Source organism: Coturnix japonica, chromosome 1, assembly GCF_001577835.2.
Source record: "Coturnix japonica isolate 7356 chromosome 1, Coturnix japonica 2.1, whole genome shotgun sequence".
Lineage (NCBI taxonomy): Eukaryota > Metazoa > Chordata > Aves > Galliformes > Phasianidae > Coturnix > Coturnix japonica.
Genome location: NC_029516.1, coordinates 26,353,415 through 26,369,314, shown reverse-complemented (window position 1 = coordinate 26,369,314; position 15,900 = coordinate 26,353,415). Strand labels below are relative to the sequence as shown.

Genomic DNA, 15,900 nt, shown 5'->3' with positions numbered 1-15,900 from the left:
CATCACTGTCTGAAAGAATCAGACTGTTCTCTTCCACGCCACAGTGAAACACTGCTTATGCTGAGAGGTTTAAACCCATGAAGCAAACATTAACTCAATCTTTGAAGGTTTCTATATTGTGAGGTGCAGAAGGATTCTCAGATGTGCAAATGCTGAACCTAAGAAAGTCAGATCAAGGAACCAGACAACAGTCGTGCAAGGACAGCCGTGCCATCTTTCGATGAAAGTGTTCTCTCCTTCCACTGACACAACTTCCTATGACACATTCACAGCCTGAAAGATAAACTAGACTCACAAAAGGAGCCAAGATTTTACCTGATACATTTTTGCTATCCCCTTACAATTAATTCTTAAAAAAAAAAAAAAAAAAAGAATAATAAAATAAAATTATAAATTACTACAGGAATCTGGTTTCACGTGTTCAAGAAACAAACAAAAGAAACAACAAATATGAAATAAGCAGTGGAAAACTGCAGTTAATCTTTCATCAGTTCCCCTTGACAGTTTCTTTTTTCATTGCTCTTCCTCTCCTTCTTTTGTTTCCTTCCCTGAAGCCGACATAGGCTCTTCTGCATTCATTTATCAAGTGCCTGCCCTTTGCCCATACATACAATAAAAAGGGTTCTGTCTCCTGCTTCTACTGCCACTGATGGGCACAGTCTACAGGGATGAATAGATTTACTTGAGAAGGAAATATATAATTTCTAGGTTCTTGAGCTCCATCTAATATATGCTGCTCTGATTTTACATGTGGCCAACATACCAAACTTCATACATAACAAAATGAAATTCAAGGTAAAACTCAATTAACTAATGACTAAATTGAAATGTATTATGTGATTTTACCCAGCTGAATTTTACGTAGGGAAAGAAATCAATCTCTCTCCTTCCTTCCTCCCTTTTTCACCTCCTCTTAATCCCCCTCCCACATCAGATTCGTAGCTAAATGGACCAAGGAGGTACTAAACCGTAATCAAGTAATTCTTATTCTACATGTAATTCAAAGATATTTGAATAATTCAATACTTCTCTTGATTGTGGAGTTCTCCATGTTCATTACCTATAATTTAATGTTACCTTAAAGACTAAAATCATAATTTACAGTCAAACCAGGAATGCAGTAATGCGAAGTGATGGAGTTCAATTTCATGAATTACAGCAAAATTTCTGTTAACATTTTTAAACAAGGTGCCCTTGTTTAGGTCCCCTAATTCATCTTAAGTATCAAGGAGATGACTTATACACTTGGAATATAGTTTCCTCATTGAGATACAGAAGCATCCAACTATAAGCAGTCATGCTTGAAAGTTTATCATTCCAAATGGGAAAAATTTAAGGCAACGACACCAGAAATTAAAGGTCTTTTATCTTCTTTATCACACAGCTAAAAAACATTAAATGAATGATAATCAATTCAAGAAAAGATCGTGAAGTTGTCGATCCAAACTCAGTGGTAAAGCCCAGTGAGGCAAATGTAGAATATCAAGTTTTGTTTGCCCTTCTCAAACATGAGTTCTGCCTCTGAATTTACCAAGCCCTATGCATACTACATAAATTTTGAAGAATCCCTGGGAATTCAGCTAAGAGAATTGACAGCAATGCAATTTATAGCATTAGGGCTGCAAAGCTGTAGAAGAAAAATAATAAAGAAAAAAGGGACTTCCTTGGAGAATGGAGTGTAGGACGTAGAATCTCCATGTTCTGTTTTTTCCAGGAGGATCACACATCAGAAAATTATGCAGGTCGTTCTGACTGTACATCAAATGTGGTCCATAAGTGATTCTATGATCAAGCTTAAATGCCTCCTGGAAGGCAGGGACCACTCATCATATGGCAGAAGTCCTGTTTACTGGGACATTTTCTATCCAGGGTGGAACTGACATTTATGGACTTTACTACAAAGCAGTGGGAATACCGGTCCATAGTGTAAGCATGTTTGTGAGAAAAAAATGGGAAAGTGATCATATGAAGAACCTTCCCTTCCAGGATGCCTTTCAGCACTGGAGTTACTCATCCTTTTTGCTCCCTGCAGCAAAAAATAAAAAAGAGCAAATAACAAACAAACTAAAACTCCACACTCAACACTTTATTTACCATCCTTGTTTAAACAGGCTTGTAAGCTTTCTTTGGGGAAAAGTACCATGCCTTTAACAGACCTTCTGGCCAAACTTCTAACAGCTCACGTCTTATTTCTCTTCTCTAAGTTTTGTCTGTGATAGTGTTCTCTGAGACTTTCAGTCAGCTTGTCTTCCCTATCTTTTCTTAAACCACTCCCATAATCAAATATAGAGGTGTTACATGATAGGAAATTATGTCTCTTCTGTTCTTTAAGGCTTTACGAATTGATTAATTATACATTAATTATAATTGAGTTGTGGATACTTTCCTTGAAATACAAGTTCTGTGTTCAACCACGGGAAGAGGTCAAGGGGGATGAGAGGGTTTTTAGGAAACAAATGACAACAGCAAAAACTGTCATCGGGGAACTGCACAAAAACAAGCAATACCTGCACCTGAACACAGCCAGCAGTTTTCCATCTGTAAATCATTCCATGGAAATGGAGAATAGACGAGAAACACAGATGTAAAATAATTCACTTTCTCCACCTTTTTTGTCCTAATTTTTATTTTTCCCTCTGACACAGAAGCCATTCCTTCTCATATTACATTACAGATAATACATTTAAAGCAACAAAAGGAAGTTTGCACTTTTTTCCAAGTAACTGTGGAACTCAGTGCAAAACCCACTGGAAGAAAAAAACTGAAAAAAGGTTCAGAAAGGTATGAGACAACTTTATGACAAAGAACTGTCAGCAGTCATCTGCCCGCTTAAGAAGTCTATAATTCACTGACTACTGGGAGCTATGAGATAGAAGTGAGAGATCTCTCCATGCTTTCTCCTGCCTGTGTGTTTATTGTTGGCCTCTGAAATCTAATATTGGCAACATGATATCTTTACTAATTCAATACTAAAGCTGAAAATTTACCAATTTTTGCACAACAAACTAGATATGTACTAAATCCAAACTTCCTTAGCCAACGTTAGCTGGTAAAATAGCATGTAAGTAAGTCAACAGCATTACAAGTCTTTACTAATGGTTGCATAATGACTTTGAACTTAAAAAATGCTTCTAAAACTACGTTTCATCACTACTTCTCAAGTCACATATTTTTAAAACAAACAAAAGAACAACACAGAACAAACACAATAAAGAAACCAGCAAACAAACCACAGAATTTGTTATTATTATTATTATTATTATTATTATTTTTTTTTTTGCCACATCTGAAGATTAAACCTGAGGTTTTTTGGCTCTGTAAGAAAGTCTGTCTATAGAACTGAGATACTGCAAACCAACTTGAGGCACAGAGCCTGAAGTGCCTCGATGGGAAACTGAGCCCACAACACAAAACACAAATTCAAATACTGAAGCAGCAGGAACTGGTTCACAGGATGGGAGCAGCAGCAAGGAATCTCCACCTCTGCTCTGCCCTCTGGTACCCACATCATTTAGAAGTGCGTTTTCTTTTTACATTCTTACTTATTAAAAAAAGTAACACCTGTCTTGTAGGAGTATTAATTCAACAAACCTTTTAAGACTTTTCATAGCTTTTCAAAGAATGGATTATCTAGTGATGTTGCACACATCTTAAGTTCTTCTACAGAGGCCACCTTCACAGTCTCCAGCAGTCAAATGTAATTATCATGTCTTGTGTGGTTTACTAATTAAAAGTTTTAAGTAGCGTTCATGGGGTGTGAATCAGTATAAAAGTATGAAAGACAAAAATATGACTTTTGATCTGAGAAAGTCCCCTGCTAAAATGACAGCAAGCAATGTGAGGGATCAGAAAAGCTAAACAACCGATAGACCAGAATGATGTTTTCAATGCAGGGTGGCTAAAATACATGACATAGTGGTAGATAGCACTGCTTGTTTGCTGGTTGCCTGACATAGTGGTAGATAGCACTGCTTGTTTGCTGGTTGCCTTCTGGCTTAACTACCCTTAGCTGGATAAATCTAAACAGTAGTTCTATCATATCCAAGTATTTCCAAAGAGAAGTGAAAATTCTGCAAAGAGTATCCTGTCATATAAATAATGCAGCATCATTATAAGGATATATTTACCAATATAGACATTTCATTGTTTACTGGCAAAGCTCATACAAATAAAAGTCTGGAAGAATGATTAAGCGATAAATTCAATATAAGAGATTATTTTGTCTTGCCCAGTGTAAACAACCTATTCCACCTTAAACAGCAGGATTAGGCAAAGTCTTCATGACTCTGTATGGTTTTTCATAGTATTCAAGTACAGAAAGAGAACTGTACTGAATCAGGCTATTAAATCAACTGTTTTCTAACTCTGTCAAAACATAAAGGCATTGTAATATTATTGCCAGAAGTTCATGTTACTATTGTAAAAAAAAATGTGTACTATTGTAAATAATAATAATGATAATAATAAAATCAGCATAGAAATAAGTAATTTCTTAAGTAAAGTCTCTAAAGAAATAGTAGGGCAGAGGGGAGTTGGTTGTTCTTCATGATCTCATTGCACTAAAATTAGTATCAGGCCGTATATGCACCTCTCAAATCTGGCTCTTAACACACACCTGATAGAATGATGGATGCAGGAGCTGCACTGTGCAGTGCTACGGGAGGAATCATTCATACTGCTCCAGTGTCTGACAGCTGGCTAGTTTGATTTAAAATTACAATTTGAACAGAAATCAGCTCTGTTTGTTGACAGCCATTAACTGCCTGCCATAAAAGCGACATTGATTCTGTTGTAGCCAGAAAAGGTTTTCTAATGATCTAAAAGCAGCACCCCCTCCTATGAAGGTTTACTTTATACCCTGTTTGGGATCTCTAATGTGTAAAATCACTGCCAATGCACCTGCTTTCTAGAAGATCATTAGGTAAAAATCCCAACGAACTCCAATCAACCTGGCTTTAGTTACCTTGCCGTCTGCTCTATAAGAAAATTAATGTTATTAGCTGTGTTTTCCTTTGAAAATTGCTGGTGTTGTGTTACCGCGCCAGCTGTCTGGGAGGTGTGTGGGGCTGCTGGATGCTGCCCTGGGCCTGGCAAGCTCCCGGACCTCATGCTGGCACCATGGGGCACCCCACAGCAGCTGCTCCACCAGCGTGGGGGCACCAGAACCCCCCAGCATAGCGAGCCCTGCCGTGCCAGGCGGTCCCACAGCCCCACAGCCGGCTGTGCTCACCCAGGCCTTCAGAAAGCAGCAACGCCTGAGTGCAGGTGTGGGAATGTGAGAAGGGTGAAGCAACTCTTGAAGGGCCGCATGGACAGAAACAAATGAAATCTGATTAACAAAGCCTCTTTTTCTTCTCTGCTGTGCTTTCTTGCAAAACAAAAATTAGCATAGCAAATCCTGCTTTATCTCAGAACAAAATTTCAGATCCTTAATCTGAAATCTGCTGTTTCCTCACAGAACAAAGAGCCAAACCAAGGAGCTTCTCAGCTTCAGAAGGACATTTGTCACAGGTTGGTAGTTTTAGGGGACAGGTGCCAGCCTGGCCCTTGCTACCCAGCAGTGGTGACACCCACATGACCGCTGCTGTTCTCCCTCTGCCTTACTGCAGCACTCTGATGCTGCTGGTTGGTCCCAGCCCTCTGGACAGGTAAATCTTTTTGAATACAGTTTCCTAAAGACTAACTCTGCTGGAGGAAAGCAGCCAAAGATCTGTTTGCAGTACAGGAAAAGCATTCAGTCATAAAACAGTTAAATGCTGCAATTAAAGTGAACAGTTTAACTAATACTTGGTACAGCAACTATCAGAAACTCTGTGAATGTCAAAATCACTTAAAAGAAAACCTGAAATGGGTGGCAAAAATTTTAGGGTCTCATTCACTTTCCAAGACTGAAGTAGTTAAAAATTCCAATGTATTCTGAAGATGGACTCCTCAGTGTCTTTCTTCAACATCAATTATTAGTATAAGTAGCAACACAAGTGCAATTCATCTGGGACAGAAACCATTTCCAATTAAGTTTTCACAGTGTGAAAACTATTTCCCTGAAGTTTTTGCGTTTTAGATTTCAAAATATGTGCCCACTGAAATGCATGCTCAAACTCTGAGTGTATTTTGATTATCAACATCTGTCACAAATAAAGATTAAGTGCAGAATAGAGAAATATGGTGAGAAATGAAACAAAAATCTGCTCAAAGAATTTCTGCCTTATTAGTTCTCCACTGGTATTCTCTCCAGTCCTGGAGTTAGGAAAAGGGAAGTATCCCTATTTTTAATTGAATATATTTGCTTATCAGAAATGTCAGCATGCTTTGTCCAGTACCACAGTATGTGCCTTTGTTATCCTTAAACATTATTGAATAAGGCTAAGTGTTTTAGGAGATATTCTTTGGAGATCTCCACCTCAAAAAGCTCCAGGCCACTTGTACAACATTTATCAGCTGCTCTAGCAAGCCAGATGTTGTAATTACATTTGCAAGAGTTTAAAGATGCTCTCACACTGACACCTTCCCTGTGCTCCTGGAACTAACCAACGACTTTGCCCACTCAGACCAAAGCACTCCACTGTAACAGACAGACCTAATCTTATGTACTTCAAAGATGATTTTAGTAGTACCAAATCATTTAAGTCCAAAAGGAATACAGTGTGCTTCAGGACAGGTTGGCAACTCCAGTGGCTAAAGCTGACCATATTTCTACTAGTTTATGAGAACACAGCTTCCAGATTTTCAACTCTTCGTTTTCAGCATGGAGAGAAAGATTCTCTCATTTACCACAGGAAAGAAAATGACATCTGTGATAAATGAATTTATTTATCAGGCTTCCGACTACAAGAGACATGCATGAGAGTATGTACTGGAGGGAAAAGCTGCACATTTCCAAAACTCCCTTATATTTCACTTTTACAACTCAAAAAATTGAGTCAAGCCTCGTTTCTGTCATTGGCTCTGTTGAGATCAAACACAAGTTATAGATAGAAAAACAAATAAATAAATAGATAAAAATCAAACAGAATAATGGACTGGGGAGGAAAGTTGTTTTTTTCTGCAAGACCTTCACCTCTAGGCTGAATCTCTTTCATTTCTGTTGAGTTCTTGTGTAGGACACTAGGATTATATGCATCAACCTAATTCAGTGATAAGAAAATCCTTCCTATAAATCCTACCATGTGAGACAAATCTGTCAAGATCTTGATTATCAAAACAAATGAACAGACAGTAAAATGTGACATGCACAGTATATACTTTACATGATAAATTAGCCCTTGCAAAACTGACAGACATACTGTATCCGGATGTTAAGATTGCTATGGAAAACCACACTTTTTCCTCCCCAGCTACTGAACTACAAGTTTCTAAAGGAATGATTGACTACTAGCAAAAGACAACAAATTTTCTATGGTTAAACACCACCTGCATATAGCAGACATATTTCTGCAGTGTTCTTCAGAAGCTAATACCTCAGTGACCTCAAAGTGTCACTGGAGTGACTATAGCCAGAAGCTGTAAAGTTGTTCTCTTTCCCTTCAGTATATGCTTTTAGTGATTTACACTAATGCTTTAGGGATTCAAATAGTGATGGTCAAATAAATTAGGAAATATAACTTATCATGTGCTGAGCAACAACATTGTCAGCTCAGGGAAAGCAAGAAACTCCTGTCTCAAGTTAGAAATGTGAAATACAACTTCAGTTACCTTATCTACCCGAAAGTTTGGATGCTATTCATTCCTCAGAACTAAGTTAACATGTAAGAACAGAGGTTCTTCTTCCCATATATATATATATATATATATGTATGTATATATTCACACTTTCTGCTTCAATGAAAATTGTGAGAAAGCTCTCAATTTCAGCATACTTCACATCCAAGATGCTGTTTGGAACAGCTGAAGCAGGAAACACAGTAATGCATTCAAAGCAGCAGAGCAAACCTCAGTAAGAATTTAGTAAATCATCTTTAAGAGTTATTTTTCTCAACAAGTCATAAGCATGCAGTCAAGAGCTCTCCTGCACAGAAACTAAAGCACCAGAGAAACTAAAAGATGAAAGTACAATCCTGACCTAAATCTTTAAGAACCTAAATCACAATGGACTCGCATTTGCTATAAAAAAATAACACGAATCTCATACAGTAATCCTGACAACTTCACTGATTACTTCTCCTGGAACTCTGTTAGAAATTCAAATTAAATTAGTTTCTCCAGGCTCTCTTAACACTTAACAAAATCCAAACATAACTGTGTTCTCATTGAGCTCAAAGGATAAGTGGATACCAGCTGATCACAAACTCTCATTTAGTTGTTAATTTCGCTGATTATAGGGTACCTTCTTCCTTTTAAGTTATGAAACATATGCGTATTGGTCATTATCCAATAATGCTTAGGCACAGCTATGCCCACATCATAACCATCATACAAACTGATCAGGTGTCTGTATTTCTAGAAGGTGCTTTTGACATCTTTCTACCTCCTACTGTAGTTAATCAAAAGGTCACAAGTCAACTGATAAAATCAATCATTTAGTTGCTTTTCCAAACACATGCTATCGTAATGAAAAGTGATAAAATAAGGATGAGAGGAAAAGATCCTGAAAATTGTGATCTGCAGCAAGTTTGTCAAAGCTCTGTTTGTACTGTTGGTAGAGGAACATAATTGAAAAGGTTATTTCTATTTGAGATAATTTTAATTATTTTAGGCATATGCAGAAAAGAGGAAAGTAAAACACATTGGTTTTAACTATTAAATCTTAGCTTCTATCAAAAAAAAAAAACAAAAAAACAAAAAAACAAAAAAAACCCTTCTACATGTCAGTAAAATATTTACATGACAACAGAAGTCAAGTTTCATACAAAACTTTTCATACAGATGAATCAAAGTATTTTATAAAGTCAGGTAACTTTATCATCCATGTACAAATATGTGAATAATACAAAAAACAAGTAATGTACAATGCTTAAATACTACAAGTAATTGCCAAAATGTAGTTCAATTGTGCAAAGCAGCAAGAAGCTCAAAGCTGAGGGAGCTACCCAACAAGAAACACGGTGATGGCAGAGCAATAGCAAAGGAGGGGATAGAATCTGGGGGATTTCAGAAATTGTTTGCAGTAGCAGCAATAACAAAATCAAGATATTTTGTATACCTTGCAAAGAAACAAAATAAATGTGACATTAAACTCAATTTTAAACAAAAAACAGTCTCTCTGCTGGTGATGCTTTCAATAAGCCATGTAGAATACAAAACAAAATTGTTAGTAACTTCTCACTGGCAACACAATCTATGCAGTTTATCTAATTTTCTCCTCTTCTTCCTTTACTGTACAGTGAAATTTCACTTTTGCACATGTTCCTCCTTGTTTTCTTATTTTCTATGCCCAAATTAAATTGTGTGCTCCACCATAATTCAGTATTTGTTCCCCATTCATCCATTTATTACCATAAACTTTACTGCTTTTACAGAAAATGTTCTCCTTCCCAAGTCTCCTCTGCCTGATTTCCCTTCACTATTGGCTTCAAAATTTCTTCATCTTATGCACCTTAGCAGGAGCTGAACTTTAAAATACTCCCTTGCTGGGCAGAAGGCCACAGAGGAGTCTTGCTAGGAGTGCGCCTGTGGATGGTCCCAGCTTGGGAGCTATTGTAAGCAACAGCTGTGTGCTTTCTCTCCTGTGCACAGCAAAACAAACTGGGATACCTGGGTTGCTGGTTTAATTGATTTTTTTATTTTTTTCAGTCTGATCAATGCTATTTCACACTCTCCAGCACAAGCTCTGCTGATCCAACCCCCAGCTAAAAACAGATTGATCAAAGCAGCACCAGGGGAGGCAATATTTATCCCCCACAACACACAGGTAATGTCACGTTACAACTTCCTCTTTGCTTTCCTCTTCCATTAAGAGAGGCATGGAAGGAGAAGGGGGAAAAGGGACTCATAGGACAGAAAGAAGCACCAGCACTGGAAACTGATGTTGTGTGTTTATCCATTCACATTAAGTATGGAAGAGGCAGTCACAGTTTGTGCCCCCTCAGAGCTCTTGCAAATTTTCATCCTTTCCATCTTCCAGGGGGTGACAGAAAATAGCAGTTCCTGACAAATTCTGGGGTAAAGCACAAGACCTAGCAAATAAATAATAGATGCATCTGTATCTCGAGAATGCCATCCTTCAAGTCCACACAAAGTACATATGAGAATTCCCTTAGGAAGCAATGTGAAGCTGCCAGTTCCATTCATGAAGTTGAATAAACGGATTTTCCTACTTCTTCCCTGCATTTCTTTAATAATCTGAATAAAAGTTGTGAACTAGTAACACAGCAGAATGTATTCATTCACCCACACAAGGCATCCTTTCCCTTGCCAAGCACTCCAGTAATGAGTGAGGTAACTGGAAAGGCCATGGGGAGCATCTCCTCTGCAGGAGGTACCTAACAGCCATGAACACAGAGAAGTAAGGCTGGCTTTGTCACTTAGTTCCACAGGAGAAGATTACATCCTATATAAAACTGACAACATCAAGGACTCCTACATGGACATGGTGTGAAAAGTCACTTGGACCACTCCAAGAATCTATGTGAAAATGATACATTCTGTGCCAAACTTCTGGCATCTCATTCATAAGTCTCCTTAACATTTGTTTCTTCTAGGGAGTTTTTCTATATCAGATCCCTTACAATGAAATCTCTGCTCCTCTTCTGAGTTCTGGGCTACTCCATAGCTGGGCTGTGACACCTTCAGATGCACCTCCTGAACCTCTGCCATCTGCTTCTGAATGTACTATGTTTAAAAACTCCAAAAAGAAACATTTTCTTCACCCACTTTCACACAGAATTATTCCAGGAACAGATTTTCTAAACCAGAAATAGGAATCCAAAGTTTTCAGTACAAATGGAAGAATGAAATACACCCTGCTTCTGAGATAACACTAACACAGCTCCAGCCCAGGAATTGGGCCTTACAAAGTGTTTCTGCCAATTTGAACAACTGAAAACAATTTACGAAGAAATCACAGGCTGAGGATAATCAGATGTGCTATATTCACACACATTTCAAGACTGCTAAAGCAAATGTTTACCTTGGGAAACCACGGCAGAGTATTATATGATGAAGAGCTTGGCGTCACTTGCCTAGAAGCTCTCAGTTTGACCTGTGGGTACTAAATTAGAAGAATCACACTGTCTTCTCATTTCATTTTGCATAAAGTATCTTCTTCCCTCAACAACTGACTACTATGTTTTCAGAGTGTACCAAAATTTTCTCATCATGAGGTGTATCCTCTCCACAGAAAATCATAAAAACCAGAATTAAAACCATTATTTGATGCCTCAGCCCACAGCCCTGCGAGTGTCTGCTCTGCACCAACAGCTAACTGGACCTCAGTTGTGCTCAAACAGCCAACTGGAAAAGAGCCACCATATCTTTGTGCCTCAAAATCATTTTTAAAACAAAAAATAAGCTCCTGTTACAAATTAGGAGAATAATTTTCTTTCAAGTACTGTTTATACAGTGATAAGAATTATGTTTTCTACATTTCTCTAATATCCCAACCAGCAAGGACTCCTTCTCTCTCCCCAAGCCTCAATTTAACATGGTTTTTATTTACAGTATAACTTTCTGGATATATTAAGGTTTTTTTTTGTTGTTGTTGTTGTTTTTTTCTCTCAAAACAGATAAACACTGCCAAAGTAATTACCAAATACATCTCTCTCCGCATAGCCAACCAGGGCTCAATTTTGAAAACCTGTGCTATTAATAAATGACACACTGTAGTAAACTAATTGTATGTAAAGTCAACGGGTGCATGTTTAAGAATTTTAATTACTGCTCCATGATTGCTTTATATTCAACACATAACATCCAGGTAACACAGCCTTTATGATGATAAGCAGTTTAATTAGAAAGCCGAGATAAGAAAAAAATGCCTTTAAGTTACTGAATTTGCTCGTGCTGGCCATGCGATAACTTGAGTACATAGTTTCCCTCGGTATTTTAAAATGTGAAATGTTAATTCTACCCAAACCTTTGTTTCCTTGCACTGTTCCAACTGCTTTATGTGCCAATTGCTTCTCTCTGTCACGTCTGCCCATAGCACAGGTTCACTGGATGGCATAGACCAGCCTGCCTCTAAGCTCTGGGACAGCCCACCCTCTGGGTGACACCCCTTGGTCCCTGGCAGCCCTGCAGGCCAAGACAACCATGGGCTGCCTGCAGCACGCGAACCCTCTCAGCAAACTGTCTCAGAGGATGGCCATTGATTTCCTAGTTATTATGAACACGAAATTATTGAATGACAGATGATAGAGTGTTAGGTCCTACAAGTATTTTCCCAAATGGGTTATCTAGCCGGGGTTGCCGTGGCAACGAGGCTGTTTGACAGTGCTTATGACAAAGAAGCCTTTGCTCAGAATTCAGCTACAAAATCACTCCTTGCTTCCCACCTTGGACCCACAGAAAGTGGAAGAAGCTGCAAGGTGAAGGGCTGAGTGCTCCCCAACCCTCCCTCGTGCCTACAGACCCAAGCACAGGACTGCCAGAAACCCCAGGAGAGACCTCTGCCCTGGTGGGGCACATTGCTTCTGCCCAAGATCACACTGATCCCATAATATAAATTAATAGATCTGACAGTGCTAAATCCATGGGGAACGTGAGATCTGCATAAGGACACACTACTGATTAAGCCCAGGATCTTTGAGCCCACGCTCAAAAATCAGACATTGCTTTGCACAGCAAAAGGTTGGATCACTTCTTGCCAACATGCCCCTTCTGTTGCAGGGACATGGTGAACTTCTCATTTCTCTCTCTCTCTTTCTTAATTATAATAAATTAGGTTTTTGTACAGAATGGTTTATTTATTCACAAGCAGCTTCAGAGTTCCAAGCATCATCACAGCTCCCTCCCCTTAACCCACAGCATCACACCTGCCCCTTTTCCCCAGCATTCCTTGGCTGCACGCCCTAAGGGAGTTCCTGGGCAGTGCTCCCTGTGGAGTGTCTCTCTGTCTGGGTGCAGAGCCACAGCTCAACATCAAAGCAGCACAGCAAGGATGCTGCAAAGGCTCAGATCAAACAAAAAAAAAACAAAAAAAAACAAAGCAGAGGAAAGAGTTACACCTCTGGAATATCTGCTCAAGTTTTCTTTCAATTATAGCCCTTCTACCGTCAAGTCGTGATTACTGCTTTTTTTGTAAACCCTGTTTTTACTGGTAGGACACAGTCCAAATATCCTAAAATGAATTTTTGCTTCCAACTTTTTCCAAGGGCCATCACCTTTGCCCAACTTTTCTGATGATTCTAGACCACATCTCCTTTATGAGTTTCTGACTCACAAAGAAAGTTGCATCAAACAAAAACAGAATTACAGATGAATCCAAACTTACAGGCAATTATAGGCTGTTCTGCTTATGCCACCTCTTCCATGGTTTAATCCATTGGTCAGTTTTTCAGAAACTGAATTACAAGGGAGGAATTTACTGAAGAACAAACTGAGAAGATCTGCCTCCTTGCAGTGAGTTATTTCAACACTGTAGATCCTTCACCTGGATATTGGTGCCCAAGTGGGTCCCTGCTTTTCACCCCCTATATGTGTCAACTCACAAACAAGCGCATGGGTGAGAAGAGGGTTATTGAAATGTGACTGTTTTCAACAAGTGCCAAGTTATCAAAACAGAAGACAGAAGAGTACTCCTAGGAAAGCTGAAGAATGCCCTGCTCTGAAAAAAAATAAGTTAAAAATATGCCAAATATTCCCTGAGGTCTTTAACAAATGAGAGATCTTTTTCCTCCACTTTCCAATAATAAATGTATATATATATATATATATATATATATATACTGAGGGCAAGCAATGACCAGATCCTCAGGAGAGACTGTAAACGAAGAATGGAGTGAGAAAATTGAGGCAAATTTCCAGGATGAAGCTTAAATGCTCAGCCTGTGCCAAGAATCCTGCTCCTGGCCAAAAATATTTTATGTCTTAAAATATTTTTAAGTTCATTAAAAAAAAAAAATATTCCTGATGCAGCCACATCTGCCCATAACAGCACTTTTATAGAACAGCTTCAATTATAGCTGGCTCTCAATGAGCCTCATCTAGCCTGTGCTGCATGAAGCAATAAACAAGGCACTGAAAGCACATGGAGAGCTGCAGCTTCATGCTGCCACCAGCCCCCACTGTCATATTTCCTCTTCTCTCATCCCCTCCTTCTAGCATAAGCAAAGCTGTAAATGTTTTAGAGCTGTGTGACAGTCCCTGAGAAAAACAGGGAGCATATGTAGTGTATTTTCACGTGGAAAAAAATTAAGAGGAGATCCTAATTTCTAAATTGTGCCTTCTGTCCAAAGTGTACCCTTGACGCTAACTCGGCTGTGATGCAAATCACTTTACACAGATTACTCAGCCATAGATGATACTAAGGCACCATCAGAAGGGTATTAGTCAACAGTTTCTCATGAAGTCCAATTACATGTTTTCTAGTCAGGGAATTCCCTGACTACCCACTAAAATTTTGCTGATATTAGCCCATACAAAAGGCATTTCAGGGACCGAGAGCACAGATAATATCCATTACAAAACCATTCTATAGTTTCTGTCAAATCTAAGTTAAATGCACAGTAGAGACTACTGTGCTACAAAACTGCAGATTCAGGACATATATGAAACAAAGGCACTATGTCAATGCACTATTCTTTTCACACTGAGTAAAATCCAAACATGTGAAGACCAAATAGAAAAGAATGCATCTAATGGCATAACACCCTCTTACCCTCAAACGTGACTGTGACAGAACTGTGAGCACCTGTCTGTACCACAGGCATCATTGGTATTACCTGTCTTTTCTCAAATTGCTCACACAAATACAAAATATCACATCTAAGAAGTTTTTAACTGAGAGAACAGGGACAATTTTGGGGAGCAAATTCTCCCCCTTTCTCTCTTCCCAGTGAGATTTTTAGCATGTCCCCCTTCCAAAGGCATTTAAATGTGCTGATGATTGAAGGCATATGTAATGGCTACAAAGCCCTTCACCTGTAGGTCATAGGTCTGAATTCAACCCTAGCTGATCATGATGGAAAATAATTATGATGAGACAGCTGTTCAATGGCCTATCTGAAACAAGCTGGTAGTCTCAGTTCAGTTCCTACTGGGCAGGTGTTTGTATAAATAAATTCACACCACTTAATTCAATGGCCTTGTTGGCAGTGTCAGAAAGGAGGCCAAGGACAGAGTAGTCTCATGGACTGGGTTCATTTTCCAGACAGAGAACCAAAAGACCTTTGCCTGCATTAGGATGATGCAAAGTGATGAGTAGCAGTGGGAAACATAAGTTGTCACTGGCTTTACCAAACATGCTTTAGAGACAAAATAAGGCTGCTCCATCTTAAAATAAAAACTACAATCAGCTATTCCTTCAAGATCTAGATTATTTTTAAGAATTTATTTCATTTGAATTAGAATATCATGACAACAAATATAGAAGACTTCAAGGTGGAGGCAAGGCTCCATAAAGAGTTCAAAGACCAAAAATTACTGAGGTGTGGGGGGTAAAGATACATGTTTTGTTTCTTCATATTATCCTCATACACTCTTTCTCAAAAGAAAGGACTGAAACATTTCAAGAAAAGCAAAACCTGCCAAGCATCAGCATAAGCATATTTCTTATTTGTGGGATCTCCAGGGCAACAGTCATTAATTTATTGATCTATGCTACAAAATCTGTCTAAGAGAGTACAACAAAAACTTAATGAAATGAAACAATTTAAGCACTAGCCTTAACCATAATCATTGCTAGCACCTCTCAGTCAGTCCTGGAGAGCAGGGTATCAACTCCCATAGTTTTAGCTATGAGTAAACAGAAAAGCAGTAAGCTGCTTGTTCAGAAATTGACTGGCAGCAGAAAAACTCCTCAAAACA

At 38.6% G+C, this 15,900-nt stretch overlaps 1 protein-coding gene across 1 annotated transcript in view; it reads right to left on the bottom strand.

Annotated features, from left to right (window-relative positions):
* The window catches only part of PDZRN4 (PDZ domain containing ring finger 4), a 237,195-nt gene that overhangs the window by 105,914 nt on the left and 115,381 nt on the right, over positions 1-15,900 (bottom strand). The window lies entirely within an intron of this gene.